This window comes from Carica papaya, chromosome 8 (assembly GCF_054855325.1).
Source record: "Carica papaya isolate Zhongbai chromosome 8, ASM5485532v1, whole genome shotgun sequence".
NCBI lineage: Eukaryota > Viridiplantae > Streptophyta > Magnoliopsida > Brassicales > Caricaceae > Carica > Carica papaya.
The window spans coordinates 17082745-17100534 of record NC_142316.1 but is presented as its reverse complement, the minus strand read 5'-3'; the positions used below and the strand labels follow the sequence as shown (position 1 = coordinate 17100534).

At 46.8% G+C, this 17790-nt stretch overlaps 6 non-coding genes and 27 pseudogenes across 6 annotated transcripts; all 33 read left to right on the top strand.

The window, feature by feature from the left end:
- Window positions 1-390: 390 nt before the first annotated feature.
- Window positions 391-509, top strand: LOC148244939 (5S ribosomal RNA; annotated as a pseudogene).
- A 202-nt stretch (window positions 510-711) lies between these two features.
- LOC148244938 (5S ribosomal RNA) lies at window positions 712-828 on the top strand (annotated as a pseudogene).
- Window positions 829-1034: 206 nt separating this feature from the next.
- Window positions 1035-1153, top strand: LOC148244937 (5S ribosomal RNA; annotated as a pseudogene).
- A 208-nt stretch (window positions 1154-1361) lies between these two features.
- On the top strand, window positions 1362-1480 carry LOC148244936 (5S ribosomal RNA). Its single transcript, XR_015815672.1, has one exon. It is a non-coding gene; the product is annotated as a 5S ribosomal RNA (ribosomal RNA).
- A 564-nt stretch (window positions 1481-2044) lies between these two features.
- LOC148244935 (5S ribosomal RNA) lies at window positions 2045-2162 on the top strand (annotated as a pseudogene).
- A 528-nt stretch (window positions 2163-2690) lies between these two features.
- On the top strand, window positions 2691-2809 carry LOC148244934 (5S ribosomal RNA; annotated as a pseudogene).
- A 209-nt stretch (window positions 2810-3018) lies between these two features.
- On the top strand, window positions 3019-3137 carry LOC148244933 (5S ribosomal RNA; annotated as a pseudogene).
- Window positions 3138-3700: 563 nt separating this feature from the next.
- Window positions 3701-3819, top strand: LOC148244932 (5S ribosomal RNA; annotated as a pseudogene).
- Window positions 3820-4380: 561 nt separating this feature from the next.
- Window positions 4381-4499, top strand: LOC148244931 (5S ribosomal RNA; annotated as a pseudogene).
- A 559-nt stretch (window positions 4500-5058) lies between these two features.
- On the top strand, window positions 5059-5177 carry LOC148244930 (5S ribosomal RNA; annotated as a pseudogene).
- A 206-nt stretch (window positions 5178-5383) lies between these two features.
- Window positions 5384-5502, top strand: LOC148244929 (5S ribosomal RNA; annotated as a pseudogene).
- Window positions 5503-6062: 560 nt separating this feature from the next.
- Window positions 6063-6181, top strand: LOC148244928 (5S ribosomal RNA; annotated as a pseudogene).
- A 634-nt stretch (window positions 6182-6815) lies between these two features.
- Window positions 6816-6934, top strand: LOC148244927 (5S ribosomal RNA; annotated as a pseudogene).
- Window positions 6935-7142: 208 nt separating this feature from the next.
- On the top strand, window positions 7143-7261 carry LOC148244926 (5S ribosomal RNA; annotated as a pseudogene).
- A 205-nt stretch (window positions 7262-7466) lies between these two features.
- On the top strand, window positions 7467-7585 carry LOC148244925 (5S ribosomal RNA; annotated as a pseudogene).
- Window positions 7586-8149: 564 nt separating this feature from the next.
- Window positions 8150-8268, top strand: LOC148244924 (5S ribosomal RNA; annotated as a pseudogene).
- A 576-nt stretch (window positions 8269-8844) lies between these two features.
- On the top strand, window positions 8845-8963 carry LOC148244923 (5S ribosomal RNA). Its single transcript, XR_015815547.1, has one exon. It is a non-coding gene; the product is annotated as a 5S ribosomal RNA (ribosomal RNA).
- Window positions 8964-9725: 762 nt separating this feature from the next.
- LOC148244922 (5S ribosomal RNA) lies at window positions 9726-9844 on the top strand (annotated as a pseudogene).
- A 207-nt stretch (window positions 9845-10051) lies between these two features.
- Window positions 10052-10170, top strand: LOC148244921 (5S ribosomal RNA; annotated as a pseudogene).
- A 205-nt stretch (window positions 10171-10375) lies between these two features.
- LOC148244920 (5S ribosomal RNA) lies at window positions 10376-10494 on the top strand (annotated as a pseudogene).
- Window positions 10495-11055: 561 nt separating this feature from the next.
- Window positions 11056-11174, top strand: LOC148244919 (5S ribosomal RNA). Its single transcript, XR_015814493.1, has one exon. It is a non-coding gene; the product is annotated as a 5S ribosomal RNA (ribosomal RNA).
- A 557-nt stretch (window positions 11175-11731) lies between these two features.
- On the top strand, window positions 11732-11850 carry LOC148244918 (5S ribosomal RNA; annotated as a pseudogene).
- Window positions 11851-12870: 1020 nt separating this feature from the next.
- LOC148244917 (5S ribosomal RNA) lies at window positions 12871-12989 on the top strand (annotated as a pseudogene).
- Window positions 12990-13194: 205 nt separating this feature from the next.
- On the top strand, window positions 13195-13313 carry LOC148244916 (5S ribosomal RNA; annotated as a pseudogene).
- An 883-nt stretch (window positions 13314-14196) lies between these two features.
- Window positions 14197-14315, top strand: LOC148244915 (5S ribosomal RNA; annotated as a pseudogene).
- Window positions 14316-14876: 561 nt separating this feature from the next.
- On the top strand, window positions 14877-14995 carry LOC148244914 (5S ribosomal RNA; annotated as a pseudogene).
- A 205-nt stretch (window positions 14996-15200) lies between these two features.
- Window positions 15201-15319, top strand: LOC148244913 (5S ribosomal RNA; annotated as a pseudogene).
- Window positions 15320-15554: 235 nt separating this feature from the next.
- LOC148244912 (5S ribosomal RNA) lies at window positions 15555-15673 on the top strand (annotated as a pseudogene).
- A 221-nt stretch (window positions 15674-15894) lies between these two features.
- Window positions 15895-16013, top strand: LOC148244911 (5S ribosomal RNA). Its single transcript, XR_015814606.1, has one exon. It is a non-coding gene; the product is annotated as a 5S ribosomal RNA (ribosomal RNA).
- Window positions 16014-16218: 205 nt separating this feature from the next.
- LOC148244910 (5S ribosomal RNA) lies at window positions 16219-16337 on the top strand. The gene has a single exon (XR_015814539.1). It is a non-coding gene; the product is annotated as a 5S ribosomal RNA (ribosomal RNA).
- A 258-nt stretch (window positions 16338-16595) lies between these two features.
- Window positions 16596-16714, top strand: LOC148244909 (5S ribosomal RNA). The gene has a single exon (XR_015814821.1). It is a non-coding gene; the product is annotated as a 5S ribosomal RNA (ribosomal RNA).
- A 204-nt stretch (window positions 16715-16918) lies between these two features.
- On the top strand, window positions 16919-17037 carry LOC148244908 (5S ribosomal RNA; annotated as a pseudogene).
- Window positions 17038-17598: 561 nt separating this feature from the next.
- On the top strand, window positions 17599-17716 carry LOC148244907 (5S ribosomal RNA; annotated as a pseudogene).
- The last annotated feature ends 74 nt before the right edge of the window (window positions 17717-17790 follow it).

The window sequence follows — 17790 nt, the reverse complement described above, 5'->3', positions numbered from 1 at the left end:
AGAAGGAGTGTATGTATTTTCAGCACGAAATGAAACAGGTGCGATCAAACCAGCACAAATGCAACGGATTCTATCAGAACTCCGTAGGTAAGGGTGCTTTGGCGAGAGTAGTACTAGCATGGGATACGTCCTGCGAAGTCCTTATATTTCACCCATTTTCTTGTGAAGTCCTCGTGTTGCACCCATTTTTTTGCAGATGATTCTTTCGACGTTACGCGCAACTTGAATTATGGTCCTCAGGTTTATTCGCAAATGTGAGTCACGGCGCTGTAGCATTTTACTTGATATTAGGACGAGAACGGGAAGAGCAGTGCGCATGCACAAGGAAACAAATGACGCGAGGGGGAAGAAAGGGGAATGAGTTTATGTATTTACAGCGCGAAATTAAACAGGTGGGATCATACCAGCACTAATGCACCGGATCCCATCAGAACTCCGCAGTGAAGTGTGCTTGGGCGAGATTAGTACTCAGATTGGTGACCTCCTGGGAAGTCCCCGTGTAGCACAAATTTCTTTTCAGACGGGTTGTTCGACGTTACGTGCGTCTGGAGCTAGGGTCCGCTGGTTTATACGCAAATGTGAGTCAAGAAGCAGTGGCATTTTAATCGATATTAGAACGAGAATGAGAGGTGAAGTGTGAACGCACAAGGAAACAAATGACGGGAGGGGGAAGAAAGGAGGAGTGTATGTATTTGAATCGCAAAATTAAACAAGTGACATCATACCAGCACTGATGCACTGGATCCCATCAGAACTCTATAGTTAAGTGTGCTTGGGCGAGAGTAGTACTCGGATGGGTGACCTCTTGGGAAGTCCTCGTATCGCAACAATTTTCTTTCAGATGGGTCGTTCGACGTTACGCGCGACTGGAACTATGGTCCGCTGGTTTATACTCAAATGTGAGTCAAGAAGCAGGGGCATTTTAATCGATATTAGAACGAGAAGGTGAGGTGTAGTGTGAACGCACAAGGAAACAAATGATGGGAGGGGGGGAGGGAAGAAGGAGTGTATGTATTTTCAGCACGAAATTAAATAGGTGCGGTCACACCAGCACAAATGCACCGGATCCCATCAGAACTTCGCAGTTAAGTGTGCTCTGGCGAAAGTAGTACAATGATAGGTTACCTCCTGGGAAGTTCTCGTGTTGCACCAATTTTTTTTTTTCAGATGTGCCGCTCGACGTTACGCGCGACTTTAATTATGGTCCGCAGATTTATTCGCAAATGTGAGTCACGGCGCCGTGGCATTTTACTTGATATTTGAACGAGAACGAGAGGTGCAGTGCGCACGCATAAGGAAACAAATGACGGGAGGGGGAAGAAAGGAGAAGGAGTTTATGTATTTGCAGCGCGAAATTAAACTGGTGCGATCATACCAGCACTAATGCACCGGATCCCATCAGAACTCCGCAGATAAGTGTGCTTGGGCGAGAGTAGTACTCGGATGGGTGACCTCCTGGGAAGTCCTCGTGTCGCACTAATTTTTTTTTTTCAGACGGGTCGTTCGACGTTACGCGCGATTGGAACTAGGGTCTACTGGTTTATACGCAAATGTGAGTCAAGAAGCAGGGGCATTTTAATCGATATTAGAACGAGAAGGAGAGATGCAGAGTGCACGCACAAGGAAATAAATGACGGAAGGGGTGATGGAGGGAGAAAAAGTGTATGTATTTGCAGCGCAGAATGAAACATGAGCAATCATTCCAGCACCAATGCAACGGATTCTATCAGAACTCCGCAAGTTAGGGGTGCTTGGGTGAGAGTAGCACTAGGATGGGTGACCTCCTTCGAAGTCCTTATATTTCACCCATTTTCTTAGGAAGTCCTCGTGTTGCACCCATTTTTTTGCAGATGATTCTTTCGACGAAACGCGCGACTTGAATTATGGTCCTCAGGTTTATTTACAAATGTGAGTCACGGCAACGTAGCATTTTACTTGATATTAGAACGAGCACGGGAGGTGCAGTAGGCACGCACAAGGAAACAAATGGCGGGAGGGGGAAGAAAGGAGAATGAGTTTATGTATTTGCAGCGCGAAATTAAACAGGTGCGTCATACCAGCACTAATGCACCGGATCCCATCAGAACTCTGCAGATAAGTGTGCTTGGGCGAGAGTAGTACTCGGATGGGTGACCTCCTGGGAAGTTCTCGTGTCGCACTAATTTTTTTTTCAGACGGGTTGTTCGACGTTACGCGCGACTGGAACTAGGAGCAGGGGCATTTTAATCGATATTAGAACAAAAAGGAGAGATGCAGAGTGCAGGCACAAGGAAACAAATGACGGGAGGAGGGATGGAGGGAAAAATAGTGTATGTATTTGCAGCGCAGAATGAAACATGAGCAATCATACCAGCACCAATGCAACGGATTCTATCAGAACTCTGTAAGTTAAGGTTGCTTGGGCGAGAGTAGCACTAGGATGGGTGACCTCCTGCGAAGTCCTTATATTTCACCGATTTTCTCAGGAAGTCCTCGTGTTGCACCCATTTTTTTGCAGATGATTCTTTCGACGGTACGAGCGACTTGAATTATGGTCCTCAGGTTTATTCGCAAATGTGAGTCACGACACCGTAGCATTTTACTTGATATTAGAAAGAGAAGGAGAGGTGCAGTGCGCACGCACAAGGAAACAAATGATGGGAGGGGGGGAGGGAAGAAGGAGTGTATGTATTTTCAGCACGAAATTAAACAGATGCGGTCACACCACCACAAATGCACCGGATCCCATCAGAACTCCGCAGTTAAGTGTGCTTTGGCGAAAGTAGTACAATGATGGGTCACCTCCTGGGAAGTTCTCGTGTTGCACCCATTTTCTTTTTTTCAGATGTGCCGTTCGACGTTATGCGCGACTTTAATTATGGTCCGCAGATTTATTCGCAAATGTGAGTCACGGCACCGTGGCATTTTACTTGATATTTGAACGAGAACGAGAGGTGCAGTGCGCACGCACAAGGAAACAAATGACGGGAGGGGGAAGAAAGGAGAAGGAGTTTATGTATTTGCAGCGCGAAATTAAACGGGTTCGATCATACCAGCACTAATGCACCGGATCCCATCAGAACTCCACAGATAAGTGTGCTTGGGCGAGAGTAGTACTCGGATGGGTGACCTCCTGGGAAGTCCTCGTGTCGCACTAATTTTTTTTTTCAGACGGGTCGTTCGACGTTACTCGCGACTGGAACTAGGGTCCATTTGTTTATACGTAAATGTGAGTCAAGAAGCAGGGGCATTTTAATCGATATTAGAACGAGAAGGAGAGATGCAGATTGCACGCACAAGGAAACAAATGACGGGAGGAGGGATGGAGGGAAAAAAAGTGTATGTATTTGCAGCGCAGAATGAAACATGAGCAATCATACCAGCACCAATGCAACGGATTCTATCAGAACTCCGCAAGTTAAGGGTGCTTGGGCGAGAGTAGCACTAGGATGGGTGACCTCCTGCGAAGTCCTTATATTTCACCCATTTTCTCAGGAAGTCCCCGTGTTGCACCCATTTTTTTGCAGATGATTCTTTCGACGATACGCGCGACTTGAATTATGGTCCTCAGGTTTATTCGCAAATGTGAGTCACGGTACTGTAGCATTTTACTTGATATTAGAACGAGCACGGGAGGTGCAGTGCGCACGCACAAGGAAATAAATGATGGGAGGGGGAAGAAAGGAGAAGGAATTTATGTATTTGCAGCGCGGAATTTAACGGGTGCGATCATACCAGCATTAATGCATCGGATTCCATCAGAACTCCGCAGTTAAGTGTGCTTGGGAGAGAGTAGTACTCGGATGGGTGACCTCCTGGGAAGTCCTCGTGTTGCACATATTTTTTTTCAGACGGGTCGTTCGACGTTACGCGCGATTGGAACTAAGGTCCGGTGGTTTATACGCAAATGTGAGTCAAGAAGCAGGGTTATTTTAATCGATATTAGAACGAGAAGCAGAGATGCAGAGTGCACGCACAAGGAAACAAATGACGGGAGGGGGGATGGAGGGAGAAAAAGTGTATGTATTTAACGCGCAGAATGAAACATGAACAATCATACCAGCACCAATGCACGGGATTCCTTCAGAACTCTGCAAGATAAGGGTGCTTGGGAGAGAGTAGCACTAGGATGGGTGACCTCCTGCGAAATCCTTATATTTCACCCATTTTCTTAGGAAGTCCTCGTGTTGCACCCATTTTTTTGCAGATGATTCTTTCGACGATACGCGCGACTTGATTTATGGTCCGCAGGTTTATTCGCAAATGTGAGTCACGGCACCGTAGCATTTTACTTGATATTAGAACGAGCACGGGAGGTGCAGTGCGCACGCACAAGGAAACAAATGACGAGAGGGGGAAGAAATGAGAAGGAATTTATGTATTTGCAGCGCTAAATTATACGGTTGCGATCATACCAGCACTAATGCACCGTATCCCATCAGAACTCCGCAGTTAAGTGTGCTTGGGCGAGAGTAGTACTAGGATGGGTGACCTCCTGGGAAGTCCTCGTGTCTCACCAATTTTTTTTCAGACGAGTCGTTCGACGTTACGCGCTACTGGAACTAGGGTCCGTTGGTTTATATGCAAATGTGAGTCAAGAAGCAGGGGCATTTTAATCGATATTAGAACGAGAAGGAGAGGTGCAGTGTGAACGCACAAGGAAACAATTGATGGCAGGGGGAGGGAAGGAGAAGGAGAGTATGTATTTTCAGCACGAAATGAAAGAGGTGCGATCCTTCCAGCACTAATGCAACGGATTCTATCAGAACTCCGTAGGTAAGGGTGCTTGGGTGAGAGTAGTACTAGCATGGGTTACCTCATGCGAAGTCCTTATATTTCACCCATTTTCTTGTGAAGTCCTTGTGTTGCACCCATTTTTTTGCAGATGATTCTTTCGACGTTACGCGCGATTTGAATTATGGTCCTCAGGTTTATTCGCAAATGTGAGTCACGGTGCTGTAGAATTTTACTTGATATTAGAACGAGAACGGGAGGTGCAGTGCGCACGCACAAGGAAACAAATGACGAGAGGGGGAAGAAAGGGGAAGGAGTGTATGTATTTGCAGCGGAAAACTAAACAGGTGCGATCATACCAGCACTAAAGCCCCGGATCCCATCTGAACTCCGCAGTTAATTGTGCTTGGGTGAGATTAGTACTTGGATGGTTGATCTCCTGGGAAGTCCTCGTGTCGCACAAATTTTTTTTTCAGACGGGTCGTTCGACGTTACGCGCGTCTGGAACTAGGGTCCGCTGGTTTATACGCAAATGTGAGTCAAGAAGCAGGGGCATTTTAATCGATATTAGAACGAGAATGAGAGGTGAAGTGTGAACGCACAAGGAAACAATTGACGGGAGGGGGAAGAAAGGAGAAGGAGTGTATGTATTTGCAGCGCGAAATTAAACCGGTGCGATCATACCAGCACTACAGCCCCGGATCCCATCAGAACTCCGCAGTTAAGTGTGCATGGGCGAGAGTAGTACTCGGATCGGTGACCACCTGGGAAGCCCTCGTGTTGCACCTATTTTTTTTCGGATGGGATGTTCGACGTTACGCGCGAATGGAATTATAAACCGCTGGTTCATTTACAAAGGTGAGTCACGGTGCCGGGGCATATTACTTTATATTAGAACGAGAAAGAGAGATGCAGAGATCACGCACAAGGAAATAAATGACGGGAGAGGGGATGGGAGGAGAAAGAGTGTATGTATTTGCAGTGTAGAATGAAACATGAGGGATCATACCAGCACTAATGCAACGGATTCTATCTGAACTCCGCAGTCAAGGGTGCTTGGGCGAGAAAAGTACTCGGATGGGTGACCTCCTGCGAAGTCCTTATATTTCACCCATTTTCTTGTGAAGTCCTCGTGTCGCACCAATCTTTTTTCAGAGGGGTCGTTCGACGTTACGCGTGTCTGGAACTAGGGTCCGCTGGTTTATACGCAAATGTGAGTCAAGAAGCAGGGGCATTTTAATCGATATTAAAACGAGAATGAGAGGTGAAGTGTGAACGCACAAGGAAACAAATGACGGGAGGGGGAAGAAAGGAGAAGGAGTGTATGTATTTGCAGTGCGAAATTAAACAGGTTCGATCATACCAGCACTAAAGCCTCGGATCCCATCAGAACTCCGCATTTAAGTGTGCTTGGGCGAGAGTAGTACTCGGATGGGTGACCACTTGGGAAGCCCTCGTGTTGCACCTATTTTTTTTTGGATGGGTTGTTCGACGTTACGCGCGAATGGAATTATAAACCACTGGTTCATTTGCAAAGGTGAGTTACGGTGCCGGGGCATATTACTTGATATTAGAATGAGAAAGAGAGATGCAGAGTGCACGCACAAGGAAACAAATGACAGGAGGGGGGATGGGAGGAGAAAGAGTGTATGTATTTGCAGTGCAGAATGAAACATGATGGATCATACCAGCACTAATGCAACGAATTCTATCAGAACTCCGCAGTTAAGGGTGCTTGGGCGAGAAAAGTACTCGGATGGGTGACCTCCTGCGAAGTCCTTATATTTCACCCATTTTCTTGGGAGGTCCTCGTATTGCACCCATCTGCAGTTAAGTGTGCTTGGGCAAGAGTAGTACTCAGATGGGTGACCTCTTGGGAAGTCCTCGTATCGCAACAATTTTTTTTCAGATTGGTCATTCGACGTTACGCGAGACTGGAACTATGGTCCACTGGTTTATACGCAAATATGAGTCAAGAATCAGGGGCATTTTAATCGATATTAGAATGAGAAGGAGAGGTGCAGTGTGAACGCACAAGGAAACAAATGATGGGAGGGGGGGAGGGAAGAAGGAGTGTATGTATTTTCAGCACGGAATTAAACAGGTGCGGTCACACCAGCACAAATCCATCGGATCCCATCAGAACTCCGCAGTTAAGTGTGCTTTGGCGAAAGTAGTACAATGATGGGTTACCTCCTGGGAAGATCCCGTGTTGCACCCATTTTTTTTTTTTAGATGTGCCGTTCGACGTTACGCGCGACTTTAATTATGGTCCGCATATTTATTCGCAAATGTGAGTCACGGCACAGTGGCATTTTACTTGATATTTGAACGAGAACGAGAGGTGCAGTGCGCACGCACAAGAAAACAAATGACGGGAGGGGGAAGAAAGGAGAAGGAGTTTATGTATTTGCAGCGTTGAATTAAACGGGTTCGGTCATACCTGCACTAATGCACCGGATCCCATCAGAACTCCGCTGTGAAGTGTGCTTGGGCGAGATTAGTACTCGGATGGGTGACCTCCTGGGAAGTCCTCGTGTCGCACTAATTTTTTTTCAAACAGCTCCTTCGACGTTACGCGCGTCTGGAACTAGGGTCCGCTGGTTTATACGCAAATGTGAGTCAAGAAGCAAGGGCATTTTAATCGATATTAGAACGAGAATGAGAGGTGAAGTGTGAACGCACAAGGAAACAAATGACGGGAGGGGGAAGAAATGAGAAGGAGTGTATGTATTTGCAGCACGAAATTAAACAGGTGCGATCATACCAGCACTAGAGCTCCTGATCCCATCAGAACTCCGTAGTTAAGTGTGCTTGGGCGAGAGTAGTACTCGGATGGGTCACCACTTGGGAAGCCCACGTGTTGTACCTATTTTTTTTTTCAGACGGGACGTTCGACGTTACGCGCGGCTGGAACTAGGGTCCGCTGGTTTATACGCAAATGTGAGTCAAGAAGCAGGGGCATTTTAATCGATATTAGAACGAGAATGAGAGATGCAGAGTGCACGCACAAGGAAACAAATGACGGGAGGGGGGATGGAGGGAGAAAAAGTGTATGTATTTGCAGCGCAGAATGAAACATGAGCAATCATACCAGCACCAATGCAACGGATTCTATCTGAACTCCGCAAGTTAAGGGTGCTTGGGCGAGAGTAGCTCTTGGATGGGTGACCTCCTGCGAAGTCCTTATATTTCACCCATTTTCTTAGGAAGTCCTCGTGTTGCACCTATTTTTTTGCAGATGATTCTTTCGACGATACGCGCGACTTGAATTATGGTCCTCAGGTTTTTTCGTAAATGTGAGTCACGGCACCGTAGCATTTTACTTGATATTAGAATGAGCACGGGAGGTGCAGTGCGCACGCACAAGGAAACAAATGACGGGAGGGGGGAAGAAAGGAGAAGGAGTTTATGTATTTGCAGCGCTTAATTAAACAAATGCGATCATACTAGCACTAATGCACCGAATCACATTAGAACTCCGCAGTTAAGTGTGCTTGGGCGAGAGTAATACTCGGATGGGTGACCTCCTAGGAAGTCCTCGTGTCGCATTAATTTTTTTTTTCAGACCGGTCGTTGGACGTTATGCGCGACTGCAACTAGGGTCCAGTGGTTTATACGCAAATGTGAGTCAAGAAGCAGGGGCATTTTAATCTATATTAGAATGAGAAAGAGAGATGCAGAGTGCACGCACAAGGAAACAAATGACGGGAGGGGGAGGGAAGGAGAAAGAGTGTATGTATTTTCAGCACGAAATGAAACAGGTGCGATCATACCAGCACTAATCACACCAGCACTAATGCATCGGATTCTATCAGAACTCCATAGGTAAGGGTGTTTGGGCGAGAGTAGTACTAGCATGGGTTACCTCCTGCGAAGTCCTTATATTTCACAAATTTTCTTGTAAAGTCCTCGTGTTGCACCCATTTTTTTGCACATGATTCTTTCGACGTTACGCGCGACTTGAATTATGGTCCTCAGGTTTATTCGCAAATGTGAGCCACAACACCGTAGTATTTTACTTGATATTAGAACGAGCACGGGAGGTGTAGTGCGCACGCACAAGGAAAGAAATGACGGGAGGGGGAAGAAAGGAGAAGGAGTTTATGTATTTGCAGTGCGGAATTAAACGGGTGCGATCATACCAGCACCAATGCACCGGATCCCATCAGAACTCCGCTGTGAAGTGTGCTTGGGCGAGATTAGTACTCGGATGGGTGACCTCCTGGGAAGTCCTCGTGTCGCACTAATTTTTTTTCAAACAGGTCGTTCGACGTTACGCGCGTCTGGAACTAGGGTCCGCTGGTTTATACGCAAATGTGAGTCAAGAAGCAGGGGCATTTTAATCGATATTAGAACGAGAATGAGAGGTGAAGTGTGAACGCACAAGGAAACAAATGACGGGAGGGGGAAGAAATGAGAAGGAGTGTATGTATTTGCAGCACGAAATTAAACAGGTGCGATCATACCAGCACTAAAGCTCCGGATCCCATCAGAACTCCGCTGGTTCATTTGCAAACGTGAGTCATGGTGCCGGGGCATATTACTTGATATTAAAACAAGAAAGAGGGATGCATAGTGCACGCACAAGGAAACAAATGACGGGAGGGGGGTTTGAAGGAGAAAGAGTGTATGTATTTGCAGTGCAGAATGAAACATGAGGGCTCATACCAGCACTAATGCAACGGATTCTATCAGAACTCCGCATTTAAGGGTGCTTGGGCGAGAAAAACTACTCGGATGGGTGACCTCCTGCGAAGTCCTTATATTTCACCCATTTTCTTGGGTGGTCCTCGTGTTGCACCCAATGTTTTGCAGATGATTCTTTCGACGTTACACGCAACTTGAATTATGGTCCTCAGGTTTATTTGCAAATGTGAGTCACGGCGCTGTACCATTTTACTTGATATTAGAACGAGAACGGGAGGTGCAGTGCGCACGCACAAGGAAACAAATTACGGGAGGGGGAAGAAAGGAGAAGGAGTGTATGTATTTGCAGCGCAAAATTAAACAGGTGCGATCATACCAGCACTAATGCACCGGATCCCATCAGAACTCCGTAGTTAAGTGTGGTTTGGCGAGAGTAGTACTCGGATTGTTGACCTCCTGTGAAGTCCTCGTGTCGCACTAGTTTTTTTTCTCAGACGGGTCATTCGACGTTACGCGCGACTGGAACTAGGGTCCACTGGTTTATACGCAAATGTGAGTCAAGAAGCAGGGGCATTTTAATCGATATTAGAACGAGAATGAGAGGTGAAGTGTCAATGCACAAGGAAACAAATGACGGGAGGGGGAAGAAAGGAGAAGGAGTGTATGTATTTGCAGCGCGAAATTAAACATGTGTGATCATACCAGCACAAAAGCTCCAGATCCCATCAGAACTCTGCAGTTAAGTGTGCTTGGGCGAGAGTAGTTCTCGGATGGGTGACCACTTGGGAAGTCCTCGTGTTGCACCCATTTTTTTTTTCAGATGTGCCGTTCGAAGTTACGCGCAACTTTAATTATGGTCCGCAGATTTATTCGCAAATGTGAGTCACGGCGCCGTGGCATTTTACTTGATATTTAAACGAGATCGATAGGTGCAGTGCGCACGCACAAGGAAACAAATGACGGGAGGGGGAAGAAAGGAGAAGGAGTTTATGTATTTACAGCGCAAAATAAGAGGTGCGATCATACCAGCACTAATGCATTGGATTCCATCAGAACTCTGTAGTTAAGTGTGCTTGGGCGAGAGTAGTACTCGGATGGGTGACTTCTTGGGAAGTCCTCCTGTCGCACCAATTTTTTTTCAGACAGGTCGTTCGACGTTACGCGCGGCTGGAACTAGGGTCCACTGGGTTATACGCAAATTTGAGTCAAGAAGCAGGGGCATTTTAATCTATATTAGAACGAGAACGAGAGATGCAGAGTGCACGCAAAAGGAAACAAATGACGGGAGGGGGGATGGAGGGAGAAAAAATGTATGTATTTGCAGCACAGAATGAAACATGAGCAATTATACCAGCACCAATGCAACTGATTCTATCAGAACTCCGCAAGTTAAGGGTGCTTGGGCGAGAGTAGCTCTAGGATGGGTGACCTCCTGCGAAGTCCTTATATTTCACCCATTTTCTTAGGAAGTCCTCGTGTTGCACCCATTTTTTTGCAGATGATTCTTTCGACGATACGCGCGACTTGAATTATGGTCCTCAGGTTTATTCGGAAATGTGAGTCATGGCACCGTAGCATTTTACTTGATATTAGAACGAGAACGGGAGGTGCAATGCGCACGCACAAGGAAACAAATGACGGGAGGGGGAAGAAAGGAGAAGGAGTTTATGTATTTGCAGCGCAGAATTAAAAGGTTGCGATCATACCAGCACTAATACACCGGATCCCATCAGAACTCCGCAGTTAAGTGTGCTTGGGCGAGAGTAGTACTCGAATGGGTGACCTCCTGGGAAGTCCTCGTGTCGCACCAATTTTTTTTCAGATGGGTCGTTCGACGTTACGCGCGACTGGAACTGGGGTCCGCTTGTTTATACGCAAATGTGAGTCAAGAAGCAGGGGCATTTTAATCGATATTAGAACTAGAAGGAGAGGTGCAGTGTGAACGCACAAGGAAACAATTGATGGGAGGGGGAGGGAAGGAGGAGTGTATGTATTTTCAGCACGAAATGGAACAGGTGCGATCATACCAGCACTAATGCAACGGATTCAATCAGAACACCGTAGGTAAGGGTGCTTGGGCGAGAGTAGTACTAGCATGGGTTACCTCCTGCGAAGTCCTTATATTTCACCCATTTTCTTGTGAAGTCCTCGTGTTGCACCCATTTTTTTGCAGATGATTCTTTCGACGTTACGCGCGACTTGAATTATGGTCCTCAGGTTTATTCGCAAATGTGAGTCACGGCGCCGTAGCATTTTACTTGATATTAGAACGAGAACGGGAGGTGCAGTGCGCACGCACAAGGAAACAAATGACGGGAGGGGGAAGAAAGGGGAATGAGTTTTTTAGTTTTGCAGCGCGAAATTAAACAGGTGCGATCATATCACCACTAATGCACCGGATCCCATCAGAACTCCGCAGTGAAGTGTGCTTGGGCGAGATTAGTACTCGGATGGGTGACCTCCTGGGAAGTCCTCGTGTCGCACCAATTTTTTTTCAGACGGATCGTTTGACGTTACGCGCGTCTGGAACTAGGGTCCGCTGGTTTATACGCAAATGTGAGTCAAGAAGCAGGGGCATTTTAATCGATATTAGAACGAGAATGAGAGGTGAAGTGTGAACGCACAAAGAAACAAATGACGGGAGGGGGGGAGGGAAGAAGGAGTGTATGTATTTGCAGTGTAGAATGAAACATGAGGGATCATACCAGTACTAATGCAACGGATTCTATGAGAACTCCGCAATTAAGGGCGCTTGGGCGAGAAAAGTACTCGGATGGGTGACCTCCTGCGAAGTCCTTATATTTCACCCATTTTCTTGGGAGGTCCTCGCGTTGCACCCATCTTTTTGCAGATGATTCTTTCGACTTTACGCACGACTTGATTTATGGTCCGCAGATTTATTCGCAAATGTGAGTCACGGCACCGTGGCATTTTACTTGATATTAGAAAGAGTACGGGAGGTGCAGTGCGCACGCACAAGGAAACAAATGACAAGAGGAGGAAGAAAAGAGAAGGAGTGTATGTATTTGAAGCGCAAAATTAAACAAGTGGCATCATACCAGCACTAATGCACTGGATCCCATCAGAACTCTGCTCTTAAGTGTGCTTGGGCGAAAGTAGTACTCGGATGGGTGACCTCTTGGGAAGTCCTCGTATCGAAATAATTTTTTTTCAGATGGGTCGTTCGACGTTACGCGCGACTTGAACTATGGTCCGCTGGTTTATACGCAAATGTGGGTCAAGAATCAGGGGCATTTTAATCGATATTAGAACGAGAAGGAGAGGTGCAGTGTAAACGCACAAGGAAACAAATGATGGGGGGGGGGGGGAGGGAAGAAGGAGTGTATGTATTTTCAGCACGAAATTAAACAGGTGCGGTCACACCAGCACAAATGCACCGGATCCCATCAGAACTCCGCAGTTAAGTGTGCTTTGGCGAAAGTAGTACAATGATGGGAGGGGGAAGAAAGGAGAAGGAGTATATGTATTTGCAGCGTGAAATTAAAAAGGTGCGATCATACCAGCACTAATGCAACCGATCCCATCATAACTCCGCAGTTAAGTGTGCTTGGGCGAGAGTAGTACTCGGATGGGTGACCACTTGGGAAGTCCTCGTGTTGCACCCATTTTATTGCAGATGATTCTTTCGATGTTACGCGCGACTTGAATTTTGGTCCTCAGGTTTATTCGCAAATGTGAGTCACGGCGTCGTAACATTTTACTTGATATTAAAACGAGCACGGGAGGTGCAGTGCGCACGCACAAGGAAACAAATGACGGGAGGGGAAAGAAAGGAGAAAGAGTTTATGTACTTGCAGCGCGAAATTAAACGGGTGCGATCATACCAGCACTAATGCAACGGATCCCATCATAACTCTGCAGTTAAGTGTGCTTGGGCGAGAGTAGTACTCGGATGGGTGACCTCCTGGGAAGTTCTCGTGTCGCACAAATTTTATTTCAGACGGGTCGTTCGACGTTACGCTCAACTGGTACTATGGTCCACTTGTTTTTACGCAAATGTGAGTCAAGAAGCAGGGGCATATTAATCGATATTAGAATGAGAAAAAGAGGTGCAGTGTGAACGCACAAGGAATCAAATGATGGGAGGGGGGAGGGAAGGAGAAGGAGTGTATGTATTTTCAGCACGAAATGAAACAGGTGCGATCATACCAGCACTAATGCAACAGATTCTATCAGAACTCCGTAGGTAAGGGTGCTTGGGCGAGAGGAGTACTAGCATGGGTTACCTCCTGCGAAGTCCTTATATTTCACCCATTTTCTTGTGAAGTCCTCGTGTCGCACCAATTTTTTTTCAGACGGGTCGTTCGATGTTACGCTCGTCTGGAACTAGGGTCCGCTGGTTTATACACAAATATGAGTCAAGAAGCAGGGGCATTTTAATCGATATTAGAACGAGAATGAGAGGTGAAGTGTGAACGCATAAGGAAACAAATGACGGAAGGGGGATGAAAGGAGAAGGAGTGTATGTATTTGCAGCGCGAAACTAAACAGGTGCAATCATAGCAGCACTAAAGCCCCGGATGCCATCAGAATTCCGTAGTTAAGTGTGCTTGGCGAGATTAGTACTCGGATGGTTGACCTCCTGGGAAGTCCTCGTGTCCCACCAATTTTTTTTCAGACGGGTCGTTCGACGTTACGCGCGTCTGGAACTAGGGTCCACTGGTTTATACGCAAATGTGAGTCAAGAAGCAGGGGCATTTTAATCGATATTAGAACGAGAATGAGAGGTGAAGTGTGAACGCACAAGGAAACAAATGACGGGAGGGGGAAGAAAGGAGAAGGAGTGCATGTATTTGCAGCGCGAAATTAAACAGGTACGATCAGACCAGCACTAAAGCTACGGATCCCATTAGAACTCCACAGTTAAGTGTACTTGGGCGAGAGTAGTAGTCGGATGGGTGTCCACCTGGGAAGCCCTCGTGTTGCACTTATTTTTTTTTCGGATGGGTTGTTCGACGTTACGCGCGAATGGAATTATAAACCGCTGGTTCATTTGCAAAGGTGAGTCACTGTGCCGGGGCATATTACATGATATTAGAACGAGAAAGAGAGATACAGAGTGCACGCACAAGGAAACAAATGACGGGAGGGGGGATGGGAGGAGAAAGAGTGTATGTATTTGCAGTGCAGAATGAAACATGAGGGATCATACCAGCACTAATGTAACGGATTCTATCAGAACTCCGCAGTTAAGGGTGCTTGGGCGAGAAAAGTACTCAGATGGGTGACCTCCTGCGAAGTCCTTATATTTCACCCATTTTCTTGGGAGGTCCTCGTGTTGCACCCATCTTTTTGCAAATGATTCTTTCGACGTTACGCGCGACATGATTTATGGTCCGCAGGTTTATTCGCAAATGTGAGTCACGGCGCCGTGGCATTTTACTTGATATTAGAACGAGCACGGGAGGTGCAGTGCGCACGCACAAGGAAACAAATGACGGGAGGGAAAAGAAATGAGAAGGAGTTTATGTATTTGCAGCGCTAAATTAAACGGGTGCGATCATATCAGCACTAATGCACTTGATCCCATCAGAACTCCGCAGTTAAGTGTGCTTGGGCGAGAGTAGTACTCGGATGGGTGACCTCCTGGGAAGTTCTCGTGTCGCAACAATTTTCTTTCAGACGGGTCGTTCGACGTTACGCGCGACTGGAACTAGGGTCCGCTGGTTTATACTCAAATGTGAGTTAAGAAGCAGGGGCATTTTAATCGATATTAGAACGAGAATGAGAGGTGCAGTGTGGACGCACAAGGAAACAATTGACGGGAGGGGGAATAAAGGAGAAGGAGTGTATGTATTTGCAGCGCGAAATTAAACAGGTGCGATCATACCAGCACTAAAGCCCCGGATCCCATCAGAACTCCGCAGTTAAGTGTGCTTGGGCGAGAGTAGTACTCGGATGGGTTACCTCCTGCGAAGTCCATATATTTCACCCATTTTCTTGGGAGGTCCTCGTGTTGCACCCATCTTTTTGCAGATGATTCTTTCGACGTTACTCGCGACTTGATTTATGGTCCGCAGGTTTATTCGTAAATGTGAGTCACGGCGCCGTGGCATTTTACTTGATATTAGAACGAGTATGGGAGGTGCAGTGCGCACGCACAAGGAAACAAATGACGGGGGGTGGAAGAAAAGAGAAGGAGTGTATCTATTTGAAGCGCAAAATTAATTAAGTGGCATCATACCAGCACTAATGCACTGGATCCCATCAGAACTCTACAGTTAAGCGTGCTTGGTCGAGAGTAGTACTCGGATGGGTGACCTCCTGGGAAGTCCTTGTGTCGCACTAATTTTTTTTTTCAGACGGGTCGTTCGATGTTACGCGCGACTTGATACGCGTAACTTGAATTTTGGTCCTCAGGTTTATTCACAAATGTGCGTCTCGGCACCGTACCATTTTACTTGATATTAGAACGAGCACGGGAGGTGCAATGCGCATGCACAAGGAAACAAATGACGGGAGGGGGAAGAAAGGAGAAGGAGTTTATATATTTGCAGCGCGAAATTAAAAGGGTGTGATCATACCAGCACTAATGCACCGGATCCCATCAGAACTCCGGAGTTAAGTGTGCTTGGGCGAGAGTAGTACTCGGATGGGTGACCTCCTAGGAAGTTCTCGTGTCGCACCAATTTTTTTTCAGACGGGTCGTTCGACGTTACGCGCGATTGGAACTAGGGTCCGCTGCTTTATACGCAAATGTGAGTCAATAAGCAGGGGCATTTTAATCGATATTAGAACGAGAAGGAGAGGTGCAGTCTGAACGCACAAGGAAACAATTGATGGGAGGGGGAGGGAAGGAGAAGGAGTGTATGTATTTTCAACACGAAATGAAACAGGTGCGATCATATCAGCACCAAAACTTCGGATCCCATCAGAACTCCGCAGTTAAGTGTGCTTGGGCGAGGGTAGTACTCGGATGGGTGACCACTTGGGAAGCCCTCGTGTTGCACCTATTTTTTTTCGGATGGGTTGTGCGACGTTACGCACGAATGGAATTATAAACCGCTGGTTCATTTGCAAAGGTGAGTCACGTTACGCGCGACTTTAATTATGGTCCGCAGATTTATTCGCAAATGTGAGTCACGGCGCCGTGGCATTTTACTTGATATTTGAACGAGAACGAGAGGTACAGTGCGCACGCACAAGGAAAGAAATGACGGGAGGGGGAAGAAAGGGGAATGAGTTTATGTATTTGCAGCGCGAAATTAAACAGGTGCGATCATACCAGCACAAATGCACCGGATCCCTTCAGAACTCCGCAGTTAAGTGTGCTTGGGCGAGATTAGTACTCAGATGGGTGACCTCCTGGAAAGTCCTCGTGTCGCACCAATTTTTTTTCAGACGGGTCGTTCAACGTTACGCGAGTCTGGAACAAGGGTCCGCTGGTTTATACGCAAATGTGAGTCAAGAAGCAGGGGCATTTTAATCGATATTAGAACGAGAAGAAGAGATGAAGTGTGAACGCACAAGGAAACAAATGACGGAGGGGGAAGAAAGGAGAAGGAGTATATGTATTTGCAGCGCGGAATTAAACAGGTGCGATCATACCAGAACTAAAGCTCCGGATCCCATCAGAACTCCGCAGTTAGGTGTGCTTGGGCGAGAGTAGTACTCGGATGGGTGACCACTTGGGAAGCCCTCGTGTTGCACCTTTTTTTTCTCGGATGGGTTGTTCAACGTTACGCGCGAATGGAATTATAAACCGCTGGTTCATTTGCAAAGGTGAGTCACGGTGCCGGGGCATATTATTTGATATTAGAACGAGAAAGAGAGGTGCAGAGTGCACGCACAAGGAAACAAATGACGGGTGGGGGGATGGGAGGAGAAAGAGTGTATGTATTTGCAGTGCAGAATGAAACATGAGGGATCATACCAGCACTAATGCAACGGATTCTATCAGAACTCCGCAGTTAAGGGTGCTTGGGCGAGAAAAGTACTCGGATGGGTGACCTCCTGCGAAGTCCTTATATTTCACCCATTTTCTTGGGAGGTCCTCGTGTTGCACCCATCTTTTTGCAGATGATTCTTTCGACGTTACGCGCGACTTGATTTATGGTCCGCTGGTTTATTCGCAAATGTGAGTCACGGCGCCGTGGCATTTTACTTGATATTAGAACGAGTACGGGAGGTGCAGTGCACACGCACAAGGAAACAAATAACGGGAGGAGGAAGAAAAGAGAAGGAGTGTATGTATTTGAAGCGCAAAATTAAACAAGTGGCATCATACCAGCACTAATGTACTGGATCCCATCAGAACTCTGCAGTTAAGGGTGCTTGGGCGAGAGTAGTACTCGGATGGGTGACCTCTTGGGAAGTCCTCGTATCGCAATAATTTTTTTTCAGATGGGCCGTTCGACATTACGCGGGACTGAAACTATGGTCCGCTGGTGTTTACGCAAATGTCAG